The sequence below is a fragment of the Sorex fumeus genome, unplaced genomic scaffold (genome assembly GCF_029834395.1).
Source record: "Sorex fumeus unplaced genomic scaffold, SorFum_2.1 ptg000043l, whole genome shotgun sequence".
Lineage (NCBI taxonomy): Eukaryota > Metazoa > Chordata > Mammalia > Eulipotyphla > Soricidae > Sorex > Sorex fumeus.
The window spans coordinates 33,218,898-33,244,448 of NW_026606100.1; the positions used below are offsets into that span (position 1 = coordinate 33,218,898).

Sequence of the window (25,551 nt, forward strand, 5' to 3'; positions counted from 1 at the left end):
AGACTTCCCAGCTGCTCCCGGGAACAGCCTCTGGCGGGCACAGGGGACGGGCAGGGACTTGGGCGCAGTGAGAAGCAGATGCAGCCCACCCCTGACTTCCTGTCCCTGCCCCCGGCTGTGGGTCATGCCTGGGTCCTGCGGTGACTGTCATCACCCCACACTGGGTGGTCCCCGTCTCCCTGTGTCTCTCGTCTGTCTGCACAGGGACGAGCCAAAGACCATGGCCACAGCTGCTGCTGCTGTTACTCCTCCTCCTCCTCTTCCTCCTCCTCCTCCTCCTCCTCCTCCTCCTCCTCCTCCTCCTCCTCCTCATGCTCCCCTTGACACAGGCGCTGCACGCAACAGGCGTCCCGAGGGATGCTGGCCTCTGCTTCTAGACACTCCCTCACGCCTGCCTTCTACCCCGTCCCTTTGAAGCCGGGCGGAGGGGCCACCGCACGTCAGGGAGGACACAGTGCAGACGGGACGGTATCATGGAGATAAACGGGCTTGGGCCACGTGTTCCTCTCGAAAGGAGATAAGGCATGATTTATCGGGCACGGGAGCTGGCCGCCCTTCCTTGGGGGAGGCTGTCACGCAGCTGCCACGTCTGGTCTCTGTGCCCTTTTTTGGTTGACGGCCGCAGGAGCCTGAGCATGCAGGATGGCGGGGCAGGAGGGACTTGAGGGGCTGATGAAGGACAAGAGGGGGCAGGGGGGGAGGGGGCGAGGGACAGACTAGGGGTTGGGCCAGGGCTGGGGTCTAGCAGGAGCTGCAGGTCACCCAGGCCCCATGGCACCAGGATCCCTCTAGGCCGAGGAAACCAAAGTAAGACAGAGGAGGAACAGGTCCCCAACCCTCCCACTGCCCCGCACTTCCTCTGGGAGGAGATAAACTTGTTCTCTCTGTTTATTTCCCCAAGAGCACTCCTGCCCTTCTACTGCTGGGGAGGACGGGAGAAAGGCAGATGGGACCGTGAGGGTTCCTCTGCCCACCCCGGGCCCCTCTCAAGTTTGGCCAAAGTGCAGACAGAGTCGGTCCCGGAAGCGGAGCTGCAGGGGGCTTGCACGTGAGCATACAGACTGCGCAGTTTCAACGCTTAGTTCTCAATGCACCTTCTTGCCCTCTGCACTTTCTCAGTCTCGGCTTCTTTCCTCTCACTTACCTGACTGCAAGACTAGAGTCCAGAATACACACGACAGACAATACACACTCCGCCTCATTTCAGAGACTAAGGGACTGGTTCACAGCAGCAGGGAGTCAGGGGAAACACAGAATTCTTTCATGGGGGTCCTGGGGCACACCTGGCTGTGCCCAGGATCCTCTGTAAGCCAGGGATGGAGCAGGGCTCACCTATGTGCATGGCAAGTGCCCTATTCCCTGTCCCCTCTCTCCAGGCTCTAAACTCAGAACTTCAACTACAACTATGTATGCAAGGATGGGTCAGCATCCCTAACCACCGTGTTATTTAACTGCTGACTATGCAAACACAGTCTGACTTGGCGGCAGAGATAGAACTAGAGGCAGGGGCTGGAGTGATAGCACGGTGGGTAGGGCATTTGTTTTGCACACAGCTCACCCAGGTTCAATTCCCAGCATCCCGTATGGTCCCCCGAGCACTGCCAGGAGTAACTCCTGAGTGCGTGAACCAGGAGTAACCCCTGTGCATCGCTGGATGTGATGCAAAGAGCAAAAAAAAAAAAAACTAGAGACAGAGAGAAGTTCACTGAGGGGCCGAGAGAGCAGGGGTGGAGGAGGGGCTGGCGTACCTGCTCTGCATGCAGGAGCCCTGGGTTGGGATTTTGTTATTCGTTGGTTTGGGCTCTCCTCAGCCCTGCACAGGGTGCTCAGAAGCCTCGCCTCACGGGGCTTCTCAGCCAATTGAGCAGGTGGGTCAATGCCAGGGTTCAAGGAAGCGATGGTGCTGGGGAGATGGGACCGCGGCAGCTAGGGCCCTCCAGGGACGCACCTGCATAGCTCATGGGACCACGTGGAGCCCAGGATGGAGCCCAGGTTGGGTGCAGGCTTGGCATATACTCTAACCACTGCATTAGTGTTTTCTGTTGTTACTGTTATTTAAAAAAATTTTTCTTTTAAACTGAATCATAGGGAGATACACAGTTACAAAGTTGTTCTTGATCCGGTTTCAGCCATACAGTGTTCCAACACCTGTCCCTTCCCCAGTGTATATTTCCCACTACCACTCACCACGGCATTGTGTCCCATCCCTGGAGCGCGGGTTTGATCCCCAGTACCGCATGGTCCTCTGAGCACTGAACTGGGAGTAGGCCTTGAGCAGTGCTGGGTGGGACCTCCCCCCAAAACAGAGGTCAAGAACAATGGAGGTCTGTACGGGGTGCAGAAGGGTTGGGGATTAGAGGAATGGGGGGGAAAGGGGGGGCGAGCAGCAGAGGAAGGATGCCCCCCACCTGCTATGGGACCCCACCTGACTCTCAGAGCACCCCTCCTGCAGCCCCCCTTCCCCGCAGGTGAGCCCTGGGGCTGGAGGCGTCCAGTGCCCTCCCAGCTTGCAGACTCCTCCTGCCCAGGGCCAGGTCTGAGCAGTGTCAAACACACCATTTCCCGGAGGCAAGCGGTGGTCGGGGGGTTCTGGGACCCCAGCAGGGCTTCCCTCCTTTCGTCCTGGAACCCCACAGCCGCTGTGAAGGTTTCTTTTCTGGGGGGTTTGGCACAGCCGGTCGGTGGGGGGACGGAGGGGGCAGGAGGAACGGCCTGGAAAGGGTTCCACGCTCTTGCCTTCTCTGTTAGGAATCCAAACCGCACCGGGAAAAGCCAGGCCAGTGACTGTATGAGAAGGAGGGGGTGAGGGGGAGAAAGAGAAAAAGAAGAAAAAGCAGGAGGAGGAAAATCCCCATTAAGGAAGCCGAGACCACAGGCCGTTAAAGGGCTCTTGGAAGTGTGACTGGGCCTGATGACAGCGGGGCCAGGCCCCTGCCAGCCCCTTCAAAGCCAGCCACACGGAGGCCGCCCCAGAAACCCGATAAGCAGATAAGTATCGCAGGGAGATTCCGCGGGCACGGAACAGACCCTGACGCCTTCCTGAGTTGGGGCGGGGAGTGTCGTGGAGGCCCCAGGGGACCCCTTCCTGACACCTGGGCTGGCTGAAAAATGGGGTGCAGCAGTGGACTGCTGGAGGAGCCCTGGGGGCCTGCGGGGGGCTGCGGGAGCCGGGAAAAAGCCCCTCCTCCCTGGAGACCGGAGAGCCCGTGCCCCCTTGGACAGTGAGTGCCCACCAGGATGGTGGACCTGAGGGGCGGTTTGGGAGTGAGACAGGAGAATGAGGTGCATGCTAAGAGCCCCCAGAGGATGTGGGGCTCGGTGGGGAGGGGAGTGACAAAGGTGCACAGCCCCCGCTGGCTCTCACACTGGGCTCAGATAGAGAAGGGGAGACAAGACAGAGTCTCCAGAGATCCTGGGGCTCAGGAGGGTGAGGGTGTGGGCGAGGCCCTGTGGGGAGTCCTGGCAGCAGCTCCCTGGGGTGCTGATGGACAAAGAGGGTGCACCGGCACCCTGGGGGTTTCTGTTCCCTGACTCCTGCTCAGGGCATCATCAGGGGATACTGTTTGCAGAGGAGGACCCTGAAGTGGGAAGAGAGCACATCCTGGCATGGAGAGTCAGGGATGCAAAGGCGGGATGGAGAGGGGACAGGCAGCGGTGGCTCTCAGACTCCTGACATGGGCCCACCGGCACCAGCCAGTGCTTTAAAGCCCACCACCTGCCTCCCACCACAAGCCTGCCCTGCTGGGCGGGTACCACTGGCGGGAACAGGCCCAAAGGATGCTTATTCTCCGGAGGAAGTTCTCCCCGGAGGAGGTCAGTCTTGTGCACGCCCCATTCCAGCCTGGCCTACTCATGGCATGTGTCCACTCTGACACAGGACTGGGGAGGACAGTGACTCAGGAAGGCCTTTGTGCCTAAGGTTCCTCCCGCCCACTTGCCCAAGACACCTGCTACTCGGTGAGGCATCTGAGTGGCACCTGAGGGGTCCTGGGAGCTGGCATCTACTCCCAGGGAAGAGGCTACAGAGTCCCCTTACAGGGAGAAGAGGAGAAACAGGGGGCAGAACGTTAATCCCCATTGGATGGGCTCAGTCTCCCAGTCTTTTCCTGAAAAGCTGTACCTGGGGGGAGGGGAGGGGCGGTTCTCAAGAGCAGAAAATCCTTGCTCACCCACAGCAATCCCTGGGGTCACCCAGAGCAAAAACATAAAACAGAGCATCCCTGGCCAGAAGCTCTCCTCTCAAATGAGGCCAGTGCCCACTATCCACTGTCAGCAGGGCCAATGAGAGAGGACTAACTCTGGGTCCTCTTTAGAGAAGGCTGCTGTATCTTAGCAGACTTCTTTGTGTCGCAGCTGTGTACCTCCCACTTCCCTGCTTTTCCTGACATTTGGAATACCATCCACCCATCTGTCTGTCTGTCCGTCCGTCTGTCCATCCACTCATCCATCCATCCATCCATCCATCCATCCATCCATCCATCCATCCGTGCATTCATCCATCCGTCTGTCCACCCATCCATCCATCCATGTATCTATCCATGCATGTGTGCATGTATCCATCCATCGATCCATCTATCCACATGCAAAGCATGCACTCCAGCTCTTGGAGCATCTCCTTAGTCCATGGAGTTGCTTTCTTAGGGCAAATAACATATGCAACAGGGCTACATGCATCCATCCAAAATCCCCAACTGGTGGGGGAGATAGCTCAGTGGTTAAGGTGTAGCAAGGACCAAGTTTTATCCCAGGTACAACATGGCCCTGAGCACCTCTGCACGTGGCTTTGGTGGCTCCCAGCACTTCTATATGTATCTCTAACTATTCATCACCCATCTATCCATTCATCCACTACCTCCCACCCACCCACCCACCCAACCATCCATCGATCCATTAACTCATTGATTATCCATCCATTCACCTACCCAACCATCCACTTACCCATCCCAATCATTATCCATCCATTCATGCACCCACCCAACCTTTCATCCTCACCCAAACATCCATCCACCCATCTGCCAATTCCTGTGCTGATGGAGGGCCTGCTACAGGTACTGGAAATGCCATAGGAAGACCAACAGGGTCCTGTTCTCAAGAGGGTTACTTCCTAGATAGAAAGTGTGTGTGGAAGGGACACAGCATACAAATTTTCACCTAGTAAGAGGTGTGTGTATGTGTGTGTGTGTGTGTGTGTGTGTGTGTGTGTGTGTCCCCTCAGCTCTGGGGAGGGAATGAAACAGGTAATGGAGAGGGCTATGCACTGTGGCAGAGCACAGGGCACTCAGCTGGTGGTCAGGGCAGCCTTCCTTACTTCCGTGGAGACTTTGAGGACTAGATGGAGCCAGCCCTGCAGAGCTCTGAGCCATCAGAAAGAGAAGTGTTCTCCCTGCCCCACCCCCCTCTCTCCCCCTAGAGCATAGCTAATTCACAATCTCTGTGCTTTTATGAGTTGCTTGGGGACATGTCATCCTCTGAGGAAAGCTTGTCTGAAAATGCATGCCATGGAGCAGAAAGCAAAGCTGGGAGCTATAGGGTGACAGAATCTGGTAACCTAGATACAGCCACACTTGAAGGCACTTCCTCTGCATTTCCAGTTATGGGGGAGCCAATACATTCTCCTCCCCCCTTTTTTTCTGTAAACTGGATTCAGAAGTCTAGTCCTCCCCACCAGAAGGAAGGCTCCTGACATGGATATCCGGCTCCGTCACTGGCTGCCCTGAGACATGGGACAAGTCACCGCCCATCTGAATCAGTTTCCTCAAACTGCACCGTGGGCACCCAATGCCTCTCTCAAAGAATCACTGCGAGGAACCAATGAGCTACTGTCAAAAGCATCTAACCCAGAGCCCGGCCCATCAGAAATGGCCACCAAATGGGATGTCTTAGGAGCTGACAATTCCAGGTCAGGTAGGTGGCAGAGTGGGAACAGCCTCACTTGCCACGTGGGATCTAAGCCCTCAAGTGCTCCCCAAGCAGCCTCCCCTGCCTCCCTCCCCACTTCCACACACACCCGAGGCAAATGCTAACTCCCTCCCGCCCACAGCAACCTTCCGGGTTCAGACCCTCACGCCCACCCACATCCTTCCACAGAGCTCCCATTTCTCTCCCCCATCTGCCCAACCCAGAGAGCAAAGGTGACACGGTGCTGAGGTAGCGATGGCTCACTCCATTCCAGGCCACCCTAGGGTGACTCAAGCAGGTGAGCCTCCCCCACCCCCTTTCCTGGAATCCATTCGCAGAGACCCCTCCCCCAGACTTCACCATAGATCCCCAAATCAGCCCTCTCCCAACCACCACACACGGAGGGAATAAACTGGCTTCTTCAGGTGGGGAAACTCAGTCCCTCATGCCTTCAAGCCCTGGCTTGGAGCTTCCCATCCCCCGGCGCAGAGCCAGGCTGAAGGGAACAATCCTCACAGGCCCAGACACCGGCGGGACTCTGGGACTCCGGGCGTCAGCAGCAGATAAAGCCCAATCACACCAGGACATCAGAGGTATGCGTCCTTTGTGACTGGACCCAGGGGGATCAAAGGCCTCTTGAGCAGCTTTGAGGAACCGTGGGGAGCCGTGGGGGCCAGTCTCCCCCTGTCTGTTCTGCAGTGTAATTCCCATACAGATAAGCACACAAGAGGCCGGAGGGATGGCACAGCGAGTCGGGCGCTTGTCTTGTACTCGGCCAACTTAGATTCTTGCCTTGGCATGCCATATGGTCCCCGAGCAATACCAGGCGTGATCCCTGAGTGTAGTGCCAGGAGTAACCCTGAGTGCTGCTGGGTGTGGCCCCAAAGCCGGAAAAAAATACCCCAAGAAATATAAGGAAAGTGCACTGGATCCCACACTGCACCCCCCAGATCACTCAGATCGAGTCAGAGCTTCACCCCGGGCAACCCCCATGGAGCCTGAACATCCCTGAGGACGAGGACGAGGCATGGGCACTCACGACTCTGCACAGAGGTGGCGGCCCCGAGCCTAGACTAACCGGTGGTGTGGGCTGCAGAGACAGCACGGACACAGTCACTGACCAGCAAGGGCTTTAATGTAATGTTCTCCAGCCGTCCTGAAAAGCACCCGCCTTACACAACGAAGCACAAAGGGAGAGCCTCGGAATGAGGGTCTCTTATTTGTGTGTTTGGGCGACACCCCAGCTGTGTTGTTTAGGGCTCACCCTAGGTGGGGCTCGGGCAACCACACAAGGTACCGGGGATTGAACCCGTGTCAGCCACATGCAAGACAAGCACCCAACACACTGTATTATTGCTCCAGCCCCCCAAAGCATCCTTTTCTTTGGCATTGGTAATTGTGAACATGTCTTGGGCCATTAGTTGTTGTCCTAAAGGGGCACCCAGGGTGGGTGGTGGGAAGAGCAGCGTAAACAGACACCAAAACCCTCGAAAGTGCCGCTTCGCTCTCCTGTGTTTTGGAGCAGGCCTGGCCTAGTCTCCAACCCTCACACAGACCAGCGCTAGTTCACTCGTTATCAGGGCTTACATTCAATCCCAGTCAGAGCAGCCAGACTCAGGAACTGCATCCAGGGCCAGACTCGAGGCAATCACAGTAGCCACCCACCAGAGAAGGAAGTTGGCCACTGAGGCACGATGGGCTGGCCCTGCCCAGCATTGGAAGCAGATGATACTAGGCCCTGGAGAGGCTGAGGCTGAGGACATGCCCTGGTTCCCCTGGGGAACTGAGGATGCAGGGTGTGGATGCACCCAGAGCTGTGCAGGGCTATGTGCACCCCGGGAGACTGGCTGGGGAAATGACCCACCTTCCACCCTCAGGGCTCAGGGCCAGTATGAGTCCACCATCTCGGTCACAACCACATGACCTGAGTTTACCTGTGGCTGACCCCATGGGAAGGATTAAACAGGAGATCACACCTGAGACGGAGGGCAGCCGGCTCAGAGCCTGCATGGCTGAGCGGTCCAGGCCCTGGGCAGGGAAGATGAGATGGGGGTGAAAGCTTTTTTATTTTTTGGCTTTTTGGGTGACACCTGGAGATGTTCAGGGGTTACTCCTGGATTTGCACTCACGAATTACTCCTGTCGATGCTCAGGGGGCCATATGGGATGCCGGGGATATGAACCTGGGTTGGCTGCATGTAAGGCCAATACCCTACCCGCTGTACTATCACTCCGGTCCCAAGGGGTTGAAGCTCTTGCCTTGTATGCAGCCCACCACACTTTGATCCCCAGACCCTGGTGGTCCTCTGAGCACTGCTGGGCGATGCCCAGGCACAGAGCTGGGAGTAACCCCTGAGAACTTCCAAGTATGACTCCCCCACCTCCGCCCATATCCCAATCTGCAAAATCTGAGGTGGCGAGCCTTGAAATGCTCCAGGTCCTGGGTCCAGGACGCTGCCCAAGGTCAGTCTTCCCAGACGTCTGACTGGAGAGTCGGGCTGTGGGTGTGACGGCACCAGGAATGGGCAGGCACAGGGCACACAGAGACCAGCCAGGTGGGCACCTGCTGGCTGATGGTCACGGGGGTGAGCTGACACTTCTTCTCTCCGCTGGCATGATTCCCATCCATGCCCACCCCCACTCCCAGCAACTCCAGGAACAGTCTTGAATCAAAGTCTTTGCTGGAGCCTCCGGCAGTGCTGATGCCAAGGGCGAAGCCGGAATGTGCCCCTGTGGGCTCTGACTCCGCCCTATTGTGCCAGCCACACGCTGTCAGTCCTGCCCCAGCCTGAGACACAGCAGCCCGCATCGCCTCTGTGCGGCTTCTCTCATCCTTCAGATCAGCTAACGGGGGATCTGGGCAGCCTCCCAGTGGGGGGAAAACTTCCCCCTCCCTCCCAGCCTTGAGCATCTCTAGAAAGTTCCATCATCTATAAGGGGCTACCCCTGCTGCCTGCCTGTGATTCTCCATCCTGAAGGTGTCCCTGTCCCGGTGAGGGAGAGTGTTCCTGTCATGGTGAGGGCGGGTGTCCCCATCATGGTGAGGGATGATGTCCTCCTCATGGTGAGGAAGATGTCCCTGTCCCAGTGAGGGAGGATGTCCCCATCCTTGTGAGGGTGTCCCTGCCCTGGTGAGGGAGGATATCCCTGTCACGATGAGGGAGGGACCTCAAGATGAGGGAGGATATTCCTGTCATGAGAGGGAAGATGTCCTCCTCCCAGTGAGGCTGATCCCCCTGCCCCACTGACTACCCAACACATGGACAGCCACACAGACGTCCACTGATTAAGCGTGAGCATATATAGGGATGTGAACACACACACACACACACACACACACACACACATACACACACACAGCTTCCCCCACATCTCTGCGGCAACTGGCCAAGCTGGGCTGAGGCGGGCATGGACTAGGCCTCCGGGACCCAGATAGCACAGGGCCACGAGTGTGGTTCAATCAGGCCCCACACTGGGCGTGGGCGCGGGTGTGGCGCTCGGCGCTGGGCGCCCTCCTGTGGGAACCAGGGCATAAAGGGCCCCATTCAGCCGGGGAGCAGGAGCCTGAGAGGCGGCCCTCAGGAGTGCGGCCACAGGCAGCGCTTCCTGCGGCCTCTCCCCTGTGGCTGGGCCCGGAGCCGGGACCCCCGGCCGGGATCCAGGACCCTCGGGGCTGAGCGTGACCACAGGAAGGCGCAGCTGACTGAGGGGCCACGGTGGCGCCGTCTGATGCTGACCGTTCTGTGGGACACGCTGTGGTGGGGGAAAATTCCAGATGCGGAGGCTTTGGGAAATGGCTCCAGGACCACACATGCCCCGGGGGAGAGTGGCCAGCAGGTTCTTGGCGGGACACTGCTCTCCCTGAGCACTAGTTATGTCGGCAGGAGGGAGGACAAACGAGCGACTCCCTCTGGGACCCCCAACCCCATTTTCTGTGGGTGCAGCCCCCTGGCAGGGGCCAGGAAGAGAACAGGACAGCAGCGTGCCTGGAGACGGCGGAGCCGAGCTCTGACAGGCCCTGGGCAACACTGTTGGACCCCCAGCAGCCTGACCCGTCCCCAGAGCGATGGTACGGCAGGGAGGATATCTCTCTTGCAAGAGGCCGAGTGGGGCTGGCTCCCCGGCACCCCAGATAGTCCCCTGAGCACTGCTAGGAGTGAACCCTGAGCACAGAGTTAGGATAAACTCCTGCTCGTTTCCAGGCATGGCCCAAACCTCCCTCCACCCAAATGGCCCCAAACCCACACGGCCCCAAACCCAGGCCCAGGGGTTACGGGTATCCCCCATCTGTGGGTGGAAGGGCAAAAGAGTGATGGGGTGTTCCCGGGCTGAGCGCATGTCTATGAGCTTGGTACCCCTCAGGGCCTCCAGAAGTGCCCTCCTGTACCAGAATGGCCCCTTGGCCTGCTGGACCCACGACTCCCTCTCAAAGCTGCCCCCACCCTGGCGCTCACCTTCCCTGGCTCACTCTCTCGCTCCTCAGTCCCCCCCATGCAGACACAGCACAGGGGCTGGTCAGGGGGAGCACTATGGGAGCTCCCTTCCACAGCTGCCACGGGGAAGGGTCCAGAGCAGCCTTGAGAGAGCCTCTGGCCACCACCAGCACCAACCTGCCAGCCACGTGCACGAGCCACTGGCCACCCGTGCAGGGAATCCTCCAGCCCCACGGGACCAAATACCTCCCTCCAGCCAACATCCTGACTGCTCAGCAGGAGGGATTCCTGAGTCAAAAGCAGCCCGGCCTTTTTCACTCGAGGGGGACCTCAGAGGGAGGTGGATGAGAACCCTGCTCACCCCAAGGGACCCAGCCCCGGCAGCCAAAATCCTCCAGAACCCAACCACGGCCATGCACACGGCCGCTCTCCACACGCCTGGGCCGTGCCTCACCCAGAAGGGAAACTTTTCCTGGGCCACGTGGCCACATTCACGGCTGAGCGACACTTCATAGGACACACTCTATCCACACTCCGAGAGCGCCACACCACATATGATGGAATTCATAGTAGGAGGCAACTACCCTTAAAAGGAAATTTTTTAAAAAAGGAAATGTTATATTAGTTCTGTCCTGGTCCAGCCAGGTTCGATTCCTCTGCCCCTCTTGGAGAGCCTGGCCAACTACCGAGAGTATCTCGCCCGCACGGCAGAGCCTGGCAAGCTCCCCGTGGCATATTCGATATGCCAAACACAGTAACAAGTCTCAAAATGGAGACGTCACTGGGCCCGCTTGAGCAAATCGATGAACAACAGGAGGACAGTGACAGTGACAGTGTTCTGCTTTAGGGCAGAGATTGGGATTTGGGATGGAAACATCTGAACATATGGTGGTGGGAATGTGCAAGGTGGTGAGATTAGTGTTCGAATATTAAATATAATCAAATATTGTGAACTGTCACTGTCACTGTCCTCCCATTGTTCATCAATTTGCTCGAGCGGGCCCAGTAACGTCTCCATCATGAGACTTGTTGTTACTGTGTTTGGCATATCGAATACATCATGGGTAGCTTGCCAGGCTCTGCTGTGCAGGTGAGATACTCTCGGTAGCTTGCCAGGCTCTCCAAAAGGGGCGGAGGACTCGAACTCGGGTTGGCCATATTGGCTGCTTGCAAGGCAAATACCCTACCCGCTGTGCTATCGCTCCAGCCCATTGTGAACTACATCATAAAATAAAAAAATATATATATATGAACTCATCTAAACTTTCAAAAAATAAAAAAAAAGCAGCTTGGCCTGGAGGAATGGTGTGAAAGACAGCTGCTGTACCCCTGGGTGTCAGGGTCACAGCGTCATACAGCATATGGGACAGGGAGGGTCCCTGTACCTGTGCGCAGAGTCATGACGAACCCCTGAGTCAGAAGCATCTGGGCAGAGTGGTGACAAAAAAGCAGATTCCTGGGATCCATCCAGACCCCAAATTAGACGGTCAGGGCTGGAAGAGGGTGCACAACTTCCCGTTGACCCCCAGTGCCAGGGATCAGCCCCGAGGTCTCACACATGCCAGTTCTGTGCTATATCAGAGCGCATCCTGGTACCCCAGAATGCATTTCCAACAAAACCTACCCCTGCCCACCACTCCCACCCATCCTCATGTCTCTGAGGCACAGAAGTACCGAATTTTTCGAAGTCCCCGGAAGGTTGCAGCTCCTGGAGGTGGCGGCAGGCTTCTCACCATTCACACAGGCCCGGGGCTGGGTAGTGGAGGAGGGACACCATCCAGGACACCATTGGCTTTAGCTCCCACACTCGGGATGGCTTTTCTGGAAGGTGCAGGCTTTCTCTTTCCTTCCTCTTTTTTTTTTTTAATGCTTGAACACGCCTGCAGCCAAATGCTGCACCCAGCTTCAATTCAGCTTTGAGCACCTGCTTCCCTGGGGGCACAGGGGGGTGGGGACCCCAGCTGGGCAGTCCTTGGCCAGGGGCAGAGGTGGTGGAGGAGGGTAGGGAGGACTCTGGCACGCAGATGAAGTCCAGAGCAGCAGGAAAAGAAAGGGCCTTTTCCTACCCGCCAAGATGCTTCAGCTTCAGCATTTCTTCCTCGCAAATAAAATGCAGTGTGAGCACAGCAGAGAGAACGAGTGAGAACCTTGATTCTCGCCAAATGGTCTCCCCTGCATAGAAACAACCGCCCCCAGTTCCCTTTGTATGGCACTGGGGGGGCTTAGCGAGACCCATCCACAACCACCCAACCACCTCTGCACGAGCACGAGAGGCAGCCTTTGCCCCATCCACTCCCAGACACCGCAGGCCAACGGCTACAGAGTGCCAGGGGACTCTAGGGGTCTGAGGATACAAAGAGATTTGTTCCTTTACCGAACATTTATTTTAAGTTTCCAAAGGGCCGGAAGCAAATGGTTTAAACCCGACAGGGGCTGGAGCAACAGCACAGTGGGGAGGGCATTTGCCTTGCATGCAACCGACCTGGGTTCGATCCCCAGCATCCCATACGGTTCCCCGAGCACTGCCAGGAGTGATTCCTGAGCAATAAGCCCTGAGCATTGCCAGGTGTGACCCCCCCCGCCAAAAGAAAAAGCCCCCCCCCAAAAAAAAAACCACTTGACAAATTCTAACTCACTTAAGACTCACCATCACCGAGCAACTAGATTCCAGTCTTCTTCCCATTTAAGTAGGGGGCTCAAGTTCAGAGAGGTCGAGTCACTCCCCCCAAGGCCACATAACTGGACCATGACAGTGACCCCGGGTCATCTGCGTTTATAGCCCCACTCCCTCAACCAGGATCAAATCAGATATGGTTCTCGTTCTTCAAAGGCTCTCTTTCTTTTTTTCTTTTAAAAAAAGTCCCCATGACTGCAGACCCAGAAGTGAACACTGGTCCCCTGAAATCTCCTATCATGAGACCTTGCAAACCCGATGCGATTCCAAGCAGTGCTGCTCCGTCCCACCCTGCGTGTGTGTTCCTAGGAAGGGGGCACCCACTGGCACGAGGGCCCGGGGCAAGGAGAGTGTTTCTAAAGCCCAGAGGGCACGTCGTGCAACCCCCCCAGAAAGTGCCCCAGGAGATAGGGCGACAGAGACTGGCTCACTGAGTCTTGGCTCCCCGGCCCAGTTCCCGCCTGCAGATGTTTAGGGGGGGGGGGACGTGCTATTTATAGAGCACGTTTCTATTTATACTTTCTTGAATTCCTGCTAAGGTCAGCGAGGCTCCCCTCCCCCACCGGGGCCCCGAAGTCTCGTGGGGGTGGGATAAGGACCCTCTTTCAGCAGAGCGAGTAGAGAGCAAAGGTGAAGGGCAACTTCTTGGCCGTGAGTGCGGCCTTTCAGCGGGAGCCCTTTGCGAGGAAGCTCTCGAGACAAGGGGGGCTTTCTGCGCTTTCCAAAGGAAATGAGTGGGGGCTGGGGGCGGGCACAAAGCTGGCCTTTACAGAGGCGGCCCCTTTCTGCCAGTGCGGGGGCTGCAAGGTGGGCCCGGAGGACGGTGAGGTGTCCCCCTCTGTACGCTGTTTCATCATCAGGCGTTATTCCTCGGACGACCCATCTCCAAACACTGGCCGTGAGGCAGCCAAGACAGAGCTTACGGGAATGTTTCACTCGGTAAGGAGCTATGGCCTGTCTTTCTGTGACGAAAGGGGACTGTCAGTGACGAAAGGGGACTCTGCCACCATGCTGTGGGACCAGCCCCAAACTGGAGGAAGCACCAGCAGACACGGGAGACACACGCGAGAGGACTTAACCCTGCTCTCACCCAGGCTAAACCCTTGTGCGGTTCCCTGAGGTTTTCCTGGTGCCTCGCTTTTGGGGATACACAGCAGAAAAAGTTACAGTGGAACTTCTTCCTTCCCAGCTTTGGTTCCCTTGGTGAACTGTGGCTGCAAGGACAGGATCTGCGATATTGTCACCACAGAGTTCCTCTGGAGGTTTGTGTTGACAAAAATCCCAGAGGCAGGGGTTTCCCACTAGGCGTTATGCCTGCAGTTCCAGCACCGTCCACTAGGTGGCTGGTGAAAGTTGGGTAGGTGCAGCGTAAGGTAGCAAGACAGCCAGGGAATCTAGAACCTTAATTGTCACAAAAAGCACACTTCCTATTCAAAAGGCATTGGTCAACCTCGAATTGATGGAATGAAAGCATTAAAAATGTGATACATAACTTAAAGGAAATGCGAAAGTAGGTGATGTCCTGTTCACTGTGTTACCAAACGTCATCTGTTAGCTACTGTCTGTGCAAAACACCATTAGACTCTGCCACAAGCTCTTCCAGTGCCAAGAGAATGAATGTGGTCAGGACTTGGGGCTTAGACGTGGAGGGACCCTGACTGCAATCCAATCTCTTCCTCTGACTGCCCAAGTGGCCTTGGGTAGGGCACGATCCTCTTCTAGTTTGTGCTGCTTCTAATGAGCTCAGAAAAGTACACGAAGCCCTTAGCACCACATCTGATCCAAGCACGTACTTAACAAGTTGTCGCTATACTGCGGCGCAGAAATCTTCATTCAATTCACAATCACTGAATCGGTTAAAAGGTCCAAGTCTCAAACAATTACTCAGAAAGCGGTTTACAACTTTGCTCATAAAGTCAACAAAAAGTTATTTCTGGGTTACTCAGCTCACCTACGAATCCTTTCTCTTTCAAAGCCAAGTCTTTCTAGGAAAAAAAGAATATGAGTTGACACAATGCCGAAGGACATGGACCCTGCTGGGGGGTGTGGCACGAAACCTGCCATTAACAGCATGGTAAATAATGGAGCAGAGAGAGAGAGAGAGAGAGAGAGAGAGAGAGAGAGAATATGCCTCTGCCAACCACACAGGTCTTAGTGAAGCCACACTCACCCACCACTAATTATTAAAGTTGTAGACTCAGCTTTCAAACCGGAAACAGTGGCAACGAAAGCCTCATTCACCGGCACGGATACCAGCTCCCCAGCTCCTGCCTGGCCCACCTTTCCTCCCGTGGCCTCCTGACATGGAAGCTCAGGTCTGCAGTCATTGCTGTAGAGAGAAGCGCAAAGGATGTGCCTTTCACGTCCTCAGGATACTGGTTCTGTCTCATCTTCTTTGCCAGAGACTCCTTAGGAGAAACGCAGCCTTTTTGGCTATCCCGACACATGAACACTGGACATGCTAAGCCGCATTAGCTTTCAAACTGCCGAGGCCATACAGAACAGTGCTTCTTAAACTTTCCAGTGCATGCAAGACCACCAGTGCCTACTGCTAACATGCAGACCATGAGACCAGGGAAGTGTTCAAAGGGCCTAAGCACGTGCTTCACAGGTGGGAGCCCTGGTTCTCTCCTGGCACTGCACGGTCCCCTGGGGCAAGGCTGGAAAGGATTTTGAGCACTGAGCGGGGAGTAACCCCTGGAGTACCCCATCCCAACCACCCCCACTCAAGTAATAAAATAAAAAGAAGACTACAGAGTAGACCCTGGGGAGGAAGAAGACCCTGCATTTCTTCTTTTTTTTTCTTCTTTTTGGGTCACACCCAGCGATGCTCAGGAGTTACTCCTGCCTCTGTGTTCCAGGAATTACTCCTGGCGGTGCTCGGGGGGCCATAAGGGATGCTGGGAATCAAATCCGGGTTGGCCTTGTGCAAGGCAAATGCCCTACCTGCTGTGCTATCACTCCAGCCCTTGCATTTCTTTTTCTTTTCTTTTTTTTTTCTTTTTGGGTCACACCCAGTGATGCACAGGGGTTACTCCTTGCTCTGAGCTAAGGAATCACCCCTGGCGGTGCTCAGGGGACCATATGGGATGGTGGGAATCAAACTCAGGTCGGCCACGTGCAAGGCAAACGCCCTACCCACTGTGCTATTGCTCCAGCCCTTGCATTTCTTTTTATTAAAGAATTTTTGTATGCATGTCATCCCAGGGCTCAAACCAGGACCTCACGCATGAAAGACAAACACTCAACCAACCACTGAGCCACACATCCAGGGGTGTCCACATGGCTGCTCCGAGAACCGCGTTCTCAGAAGCCAGCCCTGAAACGCAGGAGACCATCCGGGAAAGCGCACTCCTGGGAAGACCGCCTACCCCCACCCATACACCCAGCCTGCCCCCAGAAAGCTCAGTGGTTTGGGCTGAGTCCTGGAGCCCCAACTCGATACTCATCAATTCACCGCCAGGTACTGAGTGCTGGCATGGTGCTTGCAGTCAGGCGCTACTGGGGAAGGTCAGGGTTAGGAGAGGGGCCAGCTCAGTCACAGCGGCCCAAAACACGCAGCTCTGCCGAGGCTGAGCGGGCCTGGGACCCCGGCATGCCTGGCGGTGCGGCCTCCCGAACCGAAATACCATGTAATAAAGGGCAGGGCCCCGAGGGCAAAGGATGAACTCGGGTAGGACTGAGCCCAGAGCCAGGGTCTGTGGCCCCTCTGGGGCTGGCTGAAGGCGGTAGTCGCACACAAAGCCTGCAGCAATGCGACTCTGGTGACTGACTGTCCTTGGAGCTCTCCAAAGGCTCTAGCTGGCCAAGTCCTCTTGAGCTCTGGCCTGGAAACACAGTCCCTCCGCCACCCCCCTCCACCCCCCGCCACCCCGTCCTGCCGTGCCCTGCCCTGAAGGGCGGACAGTAGTCCTGCCAGCTGCCCGGCAGCCTCCCCGCATCTGAAGGCACTTTCAGGGGCAGAGACTGCATCTCCAGCCCGTGCCAGTCCCTTCCTCTGTGGCGCCGCAGTGGACGGGGAAGGGGAAGGAGGCCCGTCTGGCCGCGCGGCCTCTGATGAATGAATGGCGCAGCAGTTCCTACGGGCCAGGGGCGGCCAGCTCCGGCCAGCGTCTGGCTGGCTGGGGGCTCTGTCCTGGGCCCTGGGTCCTGTCTGGGTGACCTTGGAGAGCACTGGCGGGGTCAGGCCTGGGACACTGTGGAGGTTTGCCACCAGCACCCCTCATGTCCTAAGGGGGGGGGCCCTGAGCTTCCCTCTCAATGGCCCTCAGTGTTCTTCTGCCCCCACCACCCTCTGCCTCTCCTCCTGCCCCCCTGAAACCGGGGCCCAGAGAGCAGAGTGCCCACTGCCTGCAGGCTTCTGGGGAGCGGGGGCTGGTATGGGGCTCCCCACCACAAAGCAGCTTTCACAGCCGCCAAAGGCTTCAGCTCTCTGGGGGGGTGGGGGGACGGGTCAGGAGGGGGGATTCATTTTCTTTTACCCCCTCTGGGGACGGGGGCAGAAAAAGGCAGGACTCCATGGAGAGATGCAGGGACCCTTTGCGGTGGGGCTGGGGCTGCCCCTACCAGAACCACAGGCATTATGGTCCCCGACTCCAACCTGCGACCACACCCCCCCCCCCCAAGGCCCCTGCTGTGTCCACACTGCGCCCAGACTCCCACTCCTGGGGTCTTTCTCTCCCCTCCACCCCATCTCCCGCTCAGAGTAGAGAGTGGCCCCAGGGCTGAGACATAGCTGCAACCCCCCCCCCACACACACACACACCTCAGCTCTCCCAAGGGTCCCGAGGTGGGTCTCGGCGCAGCCCACCAGAGCTCGTCCTGCCACCTCAGCCTCCACCTTCCTTCTCCTGCTGGCTCCCCTCCCTCACACCTGGCCAGGTACCTCCTCCCCAGCCTCTGCCTGGTTTCTGCCGAGCCCCGGGGCTGCTGGGGGCAGATGCTCCAGGAGCCAGTATACTCAGCACTGGGGGGTGGGGGGTGTGTTCAGGAGGCAGACACCCTTTGGGAATGACCTCCAGGACAAGAAGGACACGTACACTATAATACAATGACCTGACTCCTCTGGTATTGACGTGAGAAAGGGTCAGGGGGGCCTGATACACAATTACTTTCCAGACTGTAAAGGGGGCCTGGCAGAGCATTTGCCTTGCCCGGGCAAGGCCCTGGGTTCAAAGGCTTACAAGAGCAAGTGCAGAGGGCCCCGGAGGAGGCTGGGAGCTGGGAGGCCAGTGGCCCTGCCCGGCATTAGGGAGGCTCGGCTCCACTCTCGCCTACGCCCGACCCTCCATCTGGACCACAGTGCTTCGGAAGGAAGCTCCTGGCTGCCACACAACAAGTGCAGAGGGAGAAGGAGGGCTGAAATCGGTAGGGAGGGCCTGAACCGCAGGAAGAGGGAGGAGGCAGTGAAGGCAGCCTGCACATGCAGAGTCCCGCAGACAAGGACCCACTGTCCACCCACTGGGCGCTTTCCATGCACCAACGTGCTGGAACTAAGTCCCACTCGGTGATGGGCTCACGTGACAGACAAGGACACGACCCTGGAGCACATGGGAGGGCTCGAGTGGCGCAGCTTCTACAGGCATGCATGCTTGTGTGTGTGTGTGCCTGGCCGCAGACGAGTGCTTGTGTCTGCAAACTGCATGCATGCCTGACTACGTGTGCGTATGCCTGTGTGCATGTGTGTAGTAGCTGACTTTTTGAATGCATGTATGTATGCCTGTGTCCAAGCATGCCTGCATACTTGTCAGACTGTGTGCATGTGTGTCTATGTGCCTGATGGCATGCATGTGTGCCTGTGTACACGCCTGACTGCATGCAAGCCTGCATACTGCATGCATGCCTGGCTGTATGTATGTGTGCATGCCCATGTGCCTGAATGTAACGGTGCATGCATGCCTGTGTACTGTGTGCCTGACTGGCATATGTGCATGTGTGTGTGCATGCTCCATGCATGCTTGCATGTGTGCCTGCCTGCATTCATGTGTCTGCATTCACATGTGTGCGTCTGCATGCGTGTGTGTGCCTGCCTCCATATGTCTGTATCCACATACTTGTGTGTACCTGCGTGCGTGTGTGTGTGTGTGTGTGTACCTACATGGAGATGGGTGTTCCACTGGTGCACGTGTCGCACTCACTTCAGAGCAGCTTTGCTACTGGGCACATGTTTTGGAGGTGCTGGACCCACGTGACCCTAATCTGCACCCCCTCTCTGTAGTAACTCAGCACCCTGACACCACATCTGCGTCGTCCGCATCTTGCTGTTCTGCAAACACACACCCTCAGTCCCACTCAGCTCACTCTCCTAGTGTCCCCTCAGCCTGGTGCCTTGACCCTGAGCTACCCAGCCACCCAGCCACCCTTCCTTGAGTCCAAGTGTCCTCTTTTGCTAAGCCATGAGGACGGGTGGTGTCTTCCCCGCGTTGGATCATTCTGGAAACTGCTCCTGAGCTGTCAGTGCTCTGACTCTCCCACCGGATGGAACATTTCCTGGGAATGGGCCCAGGGCTTCTTCATCCTCAGCTCTGTGTTTAGTGCTTGCGGCTGGGCCAGGCACACAGCAGGTGCTCAATAAATACCTGTGGCGGGGAATGGAGGAGGCAGCTCGTCTATGGAAAACTTGGCTGCCAGCAGGCCCTGGAACCTGATGACAAGGCAGGGGCGCAGGCATGATTTGGAGGGGCCAGGGGCAGTAATTAGGGTAAGAGCAGACCCAGCACTTCCAGCTCCCGGTGCCCCTCGGCCTGTAATCTCCTCCAGCTCCACAAACCCTGGCATTAGCACCAGACCCTACTTTCCCTGCACCGCACATTGGTCTTTTTCTGCCATCCCGGGGTGGGGAGGGGGGGCGCTCAGCAACCGCTCAGGCTTTTGCTTTTGGGGGTCTGCAGTCCCTGCCACGTGTCTGAGACACAGCCTGCCTGTGACTTGCTGAGGCCCCTGGGGACGGATGTGCAGGCTGGCACCCGGCAGACCCACCGGAACGCCTGGAGTCCAGGGAGAGGGCGGCCCTGTGACTGGGCCAGTCGCCGCAGAAGACATCCCCCTCTCCCCCACCCCGTGCTTCCTTCTACACTGTGACAAACACCGGATCTGAAGCCCAGGACTTGGGGGGGGGGGAGGGCAGAGGAGAGAGGAAGTCCCCATCTCGCCACTCCTGGGCACCAGAGACATCTTCAGGAACAGGCCAGAGAGCAAACTGGGAAGCTGGTGTGGAAGCGGCCAGCAGGCCTGTGGGCCAGAGGCCCGCAAAAGGCCACCAGCTGCCCCAGGGCCGGCCGCACTGGCTCTGATCAGGGTTCTAGGTTTGCTTCTTAAGCTGTCAGCTTCTCCCTGACTCACCCACCCAGAAGGAGGCAGAGGAGGAATGCCGACTCAGCACTCCGGGGGAAGGCGTTTTCTGGAGGGCTCGCGGACAGGAAGGGCCTCCAGCGGCCTCTGCAAAGTGACCTCAACTCTCTCTGCTCCGCCGCCTGGCTTCTGAAGCCCCCGGCCTCCCGGTCACAGCGGTTTGCTTTTGACATCAGCAGCGAACCTACTTTGCTCTGTAATGACCATTTCCTCCCGGGAAGCCTCCTTGGGCTCGGGCTGGCCAGCTCCGAGTACACAGGAAATGGACTCCAGTCCCAGGATGGCCCACAGGAGATGGAGTTCCCACAGCCGGCTTTCAAACCTGACGGCTGGAGGCACAGCCCACCGTGTTCAGCCCGGTGTCCCAAGGAACTTCTCTCCTGCCCACCCCTCCCCAAAGCCGGAGAGCCCAGCGAGGAAATCAGCTGCGAGATTCTCCTCCCTGGTCTCTAAATTTCCTCCAACGCGGGGAAGCCCCCGTCCCACCACACCCGACTGTCTTTTGTTCTGGACGATCCTTTCCAAGGCAAACACCCTCCAGACGTGGAGCAAGCAGCAGGCTGGCTGGTCGCTCACCTTGGGAGCCTGGGATGGGGTCGCTCCTCTCTCCAGGGCAAAGCGGGGGGACATGCTTCCTGTCCAGCTCCCGGACCCCCGGTTACTCCCCTGCACGTGTGGGACAGCCTGTACAGAGCTGCTTCTCAGTACCAGCCAACCCCTGGTGATAGGGGTTTGCTTTTCCTTCACACCAGCGACCCTGCCCAGAGTCCGCTCCGTCAGCCCGGGGGACCCTCTGGGCGCCTTTGGGAACGGATTCAGATGTGCTGATGCCCAAGCTAACACATGTTGTCTCTGACCCAAGAGCTGCATGTTTCCTGCTGCCCTCCCTCATTCTGGGCCACACTGTCAACCATCGTGCACAGAGAGGAGAGGGTGGAGTCTGTCTTGATCTCACAGTCTAGAGGCTGAGAAGCTCAGTTCTGCTGGGGCCAAGTGCTGGAGCCCTCTCTCCAGGTCTGTTTCCAAAACTTAGAGGGTGTCCCCAAGTATACAGGCATTCCAAACCCAGAAGAGAAGGACTGATGATGTATTTTACAAAGCATGCTGCTTTGCTGGCTGGAGTGATAGCACAGCGGGTAAGGCATTTGCCTTGTTATGTAGCCGATCTGGGTTCGATTCCTCCATTCCTCTCGGAGAGCCTGGCAAGCTACCGAGAGTACCCCACCCTGGAAAACACGCCGTGGTATAGTCAATATGCCACAAACAATAACAACAAGTCTCACAATAGAGTCGTTACTGGTGCCCGCTGGAGCAAATCGATCAACAACGGGAGGACAGGTATTGGTACTGGTATTGGATGCTGCTTTGCAAAAGAACCGACCCATTGCATGCTTCATTTAGACAAAATGTATTCATTGATGGGGTTTGGGGTGCCCTGGTTGTGCTCGGGGGCTGCTCCTGGCTCTGCTGAGGGGTCATTCCTACATGGCTTGGGTGACGTCTGTGGTGTGCGAGACGATCGGGATCAGCTGCAGGCAGGCAAGTGCCTTAGCCCCTGTTCTATCTCTGTGGCTCTCAACGCTGCTTTAAATGAATCAGCACTTAGGACAGATGATGAAATTCCTTCCCACTGAGGGCCCAGAACGTCCCAGGACTAGCCTCCAGGTCAGAGCAGGTTCCTGGCTGGCTTTTTGTTGATGCTGTTGTTGTTTGGGTCACACCTGGCGATGCTCAGGGGTTACTCCTGGCTCTCACTCAGGAATCACTCCTGACGGTGCTTGGGGGGGGGCATATGGGCTGCTCCTTGGGCCTGACAGTGCCGACACAGAGGAGAGTGCCACTAGTGCCGGGGGAGGTTGGGGGTGATGGGCCCTGCAGGCAGCTGGTGGGGTGGAAGGAATGCAGAGGGCTTAGTCTCCTGGCCCAGATTTCGCATGAAGAAACTGCCTTCCACGCCGCAGCTTAGGAAATGGAACAACCAGTCTTGGGAGTTTATGATTCAATGAAGACTGTGCTCCCAAAATCTAGGACTGCAGTCCCACTACGGCAATAAATAATAAGCAACATGGCCCGATTAGAAAAAGGAAGTCAGAAACTTTCATGTCACTCCTGGATGGACCTTCAGGCACCACCCCCGTTCCCAGCCCCACCCCCCTCCCCCATCCCCGCCCCAACCCCAGGTATTTATTCTGGGACCAGACTGAGCCTCTCATAAGCACCCCTAAACATCCCAGCAAGGTAAGGTGCTACTCTCTCCAGAGAAACTGCATGAGGGAGGTCACATTCTTCCATTCCCACCCCCCCCCCCACACACACAACCCACCCCACCTGCTGGGTCTCCGCTGCCCCTTCCCCAGACAGCCATGGAGGTGAGAGGGACCCTGGATGGGGAGTGAGTCTTCTGCCAGAACCTTCCAGGTCTCTAGCCTGGGCATGGTGGAGGTCCCAAAGGGCACAGACGGCACCACAGAGGCTGCTGTGGCCGCCCTCTAAGCCTAGGGCAGATCCGGGCACAGTGGGCAGAGTCCCCGCTGCCAGTGGCTCAGACATTTCTCTCTGGAGCGGGGCTGATGCTGCCTGCCCCCCATTGGGCCCCTGAGGGGCCGGCAGGGACCCATGGGGCACTCAGTGGGTGCAACAAAGGGCGGAGCTTGGTGCAGTTGGAAGAGCATGACCCCCCATGAGCCAGCTGTGGGGGGAAGGGAGAAGAAAAGAGGGGGTCTTCCTCCCTCAAACAGGGTACCCCCACCGCCTCTAGAGCACTGAGCCCGGGAGTGATTCTCTGTCCCTTCCTGCCCCCTAAACCCGCTGGGACTTTCTTTCCCTGATGGCTTTCCTGGGGAGCCCCCACCCACACTGGGCCCCTCCTCATATATCTCCTGGGGGCTCTGCGTCTCAACAATGCCTGAAAGGTCTGGGGTCCGCAGCTCTCTGTTCCCCAGGACCCAGAAAATTTATTCCAGCCTGGGAGAAGTGCTGGGAGGTTTAAGGTGGAGACGCCCTGAAAGTCTTTCTTTTTTATTTTTATTTATTTATTTATTTATTTTGCTTTTCGGGTCACACCTGGCGATGCTCAGGGGTTACTCCTGGCTTTGCACTCAGGAATTACTCCTGGCAGTGCTCAGGAGACCATATGGGATGCTAGGAATCGAACCCGGGTCGACCACGTGCGAGGCAAACGTCCTACCCACTGTGCTATCACTCCAGCTCCTTTATTTCTTTTTAAACTAGGTTATTTTTTTATTCACTTGCTTTATTTATTTATTTATTTATTTATCTGCTTGCTTGCTTTTTGGGTCACACCCAGCAATGCTCAGGACTTACTCCTGGCTCTGCACGCAGGAGTCACTCCTGGCAGTGCTGGGGGTGGGGTTTGGGGAGGGGACCATATGGGATGCCGGGGATCAAACCCACATCGGATGACTGCAAGGCAAATGCCCTACCCATTGTACTCTCTCTCCAGCCCCACACCTTGAAAGTCTTTGACAGATGTGCAGTGAGACCTCCACCAGGCAGCAGACCCCCAACACTACCATCTCACTTCTACCCAAAGGAACTGACCCCCAACTCAGACTTGCACCCCCAGATGGCCTCCACGTGAGGGTACATGCCCGGGATTTGCTGCTCGCATGTGACTGGCGGGTGAACAAGCCTATCACCACATGAGCCTGAGATCCTTCCCGCCCAGGGTGGCTCTCACCTCTCACTTCCATCAGCTGTACCCCCAGGGCTGTCCCGGCAGCCCCCTCCCAACCTCCCCCCACAGGCTCACATCTGTGTGGCAGGAAGAGCACATCATGATCCAGCACCCCCAAAACCAAGACCCTGTGAGGGCAAAACGGCTAAACTTCCACCTGGGCTTTCCTGGGTCTGAGCTGCCAGGCACAGGACTGTCGTCCCACCTGGCTTCCGGGCCCCCCACCTCTGGGAGGCCTAGCTGCCCGCCTTTGCCTCTGCCCATGACGCAAGGGAATTCAGTGGCCCAGGGGGACACCCCCAGCCTCGGCCGCTTCTCCGGGCGGGCCTGATCTCTCCCCTGCCTGAGCTTCCTGAGAGGAAGGAAAGATCCAGCCCTCCCCTGCCCATTAGGCTCTCCGACCCCAGGCCCTCACTCCTCCGAAACACCCACTGACTAAAGGTTAGGGGGTGCTCCTGGTCCAGGCACAAAGGCCCAGAGGCCGGGATACGAGGCTGGCGGCTGGGAGGGACACTTTCAGCCACTGTCCCAGCTGGACAGGGCGTCCTCCGTGAGCCAGAGCCACATCAAAGGTCATGACACTGGATATCAGACAGTGCGAATCCCGCGGGCGCCCAGCCAGACAGGACACCGCACCCCGCCGCACCCCCCATTCACTCGCAGGCGGGACAGAGACGAGGTCTTGGCCTCCAGGGAAGGGGTCAGATACCCTCCACCCTCCCTGGCCAGAAGCTAGGCTCATGGGGGGCGGGGGGGCGGCTCCTCCCGGGGGCTACAGGAACTCTCTCTGGCTCGGGTGCGAGCCAGGCCGCGGGGCACGCTCGAATCAGCAGTCCGGGCCGCAGGCCAAGGATGAAGGATGTGATGACCTGCCTCTTTCCCAAAGGCCTGACCGCTGGCCGTTGCTCTGGAGGCCAGCTGCTAATTCAGGGTCAGGCAGGAAAGCATGGATTGAGGCCGGCTGAGTGCTGGGGCTTGGTGCCAGGGACGTGGACAGCCGGCCAGTGCCCAGGGCACGAAGCTCAAGCAGCGCGGGAGGAGCTGAGTGTCCCCTCCACTGCCACTTTCAGGGGCTGTGACTGAACATCTCTGAACCCCAACACTTTCGTCCCCCAAGCCGAGAGTGAACGCTCGCCTGGGTCTGGAGTTGTGTGCCCGATATGAAATCAAAAAGTACTCTGCCCACCAGTACATCTCGACGCCAATTTAGGGTACCCCAGTCGGAACAGTTTCCTCTCACCACAGACAGAATCAACATGTTGCCAGATGGGCTGGCCGCAAACGGCCTTCAGGACCTTTCGGACTCGGGTTCAAAGCCTGGTCTGCCAACTCTCCCAGGCTGGGTCAGGTCCTTCCTGGAGCCTCAGCCGTGTGGAGTCAGGTAGGGAGGCACCGAGCAGACGGGTGTCAGGGTCTCTATGGCGACCACCCCACCAGGGTCCGTGTAAGGAGTGCAGGCATGCTGAGGAGAGCTCGTGCTCACAGTGCTTTTTGGTTTGG

The 25,551-nt window shown here is 57.5% G+C and overlaps 1 protein-coding gene across 2 annotated transcripts in view; it reads right to left on the reverse strand.

Moving 5' to 3' along the window:
* Positions 1–25,551, reverse strand: part of SH3PXD2A (SH3 and PX domains 2A) — a 194,713-nt gene that overhangs the window by 87,545 nt on the left and 81,617 nt on the right. The window lies entirely within an intron of this gene.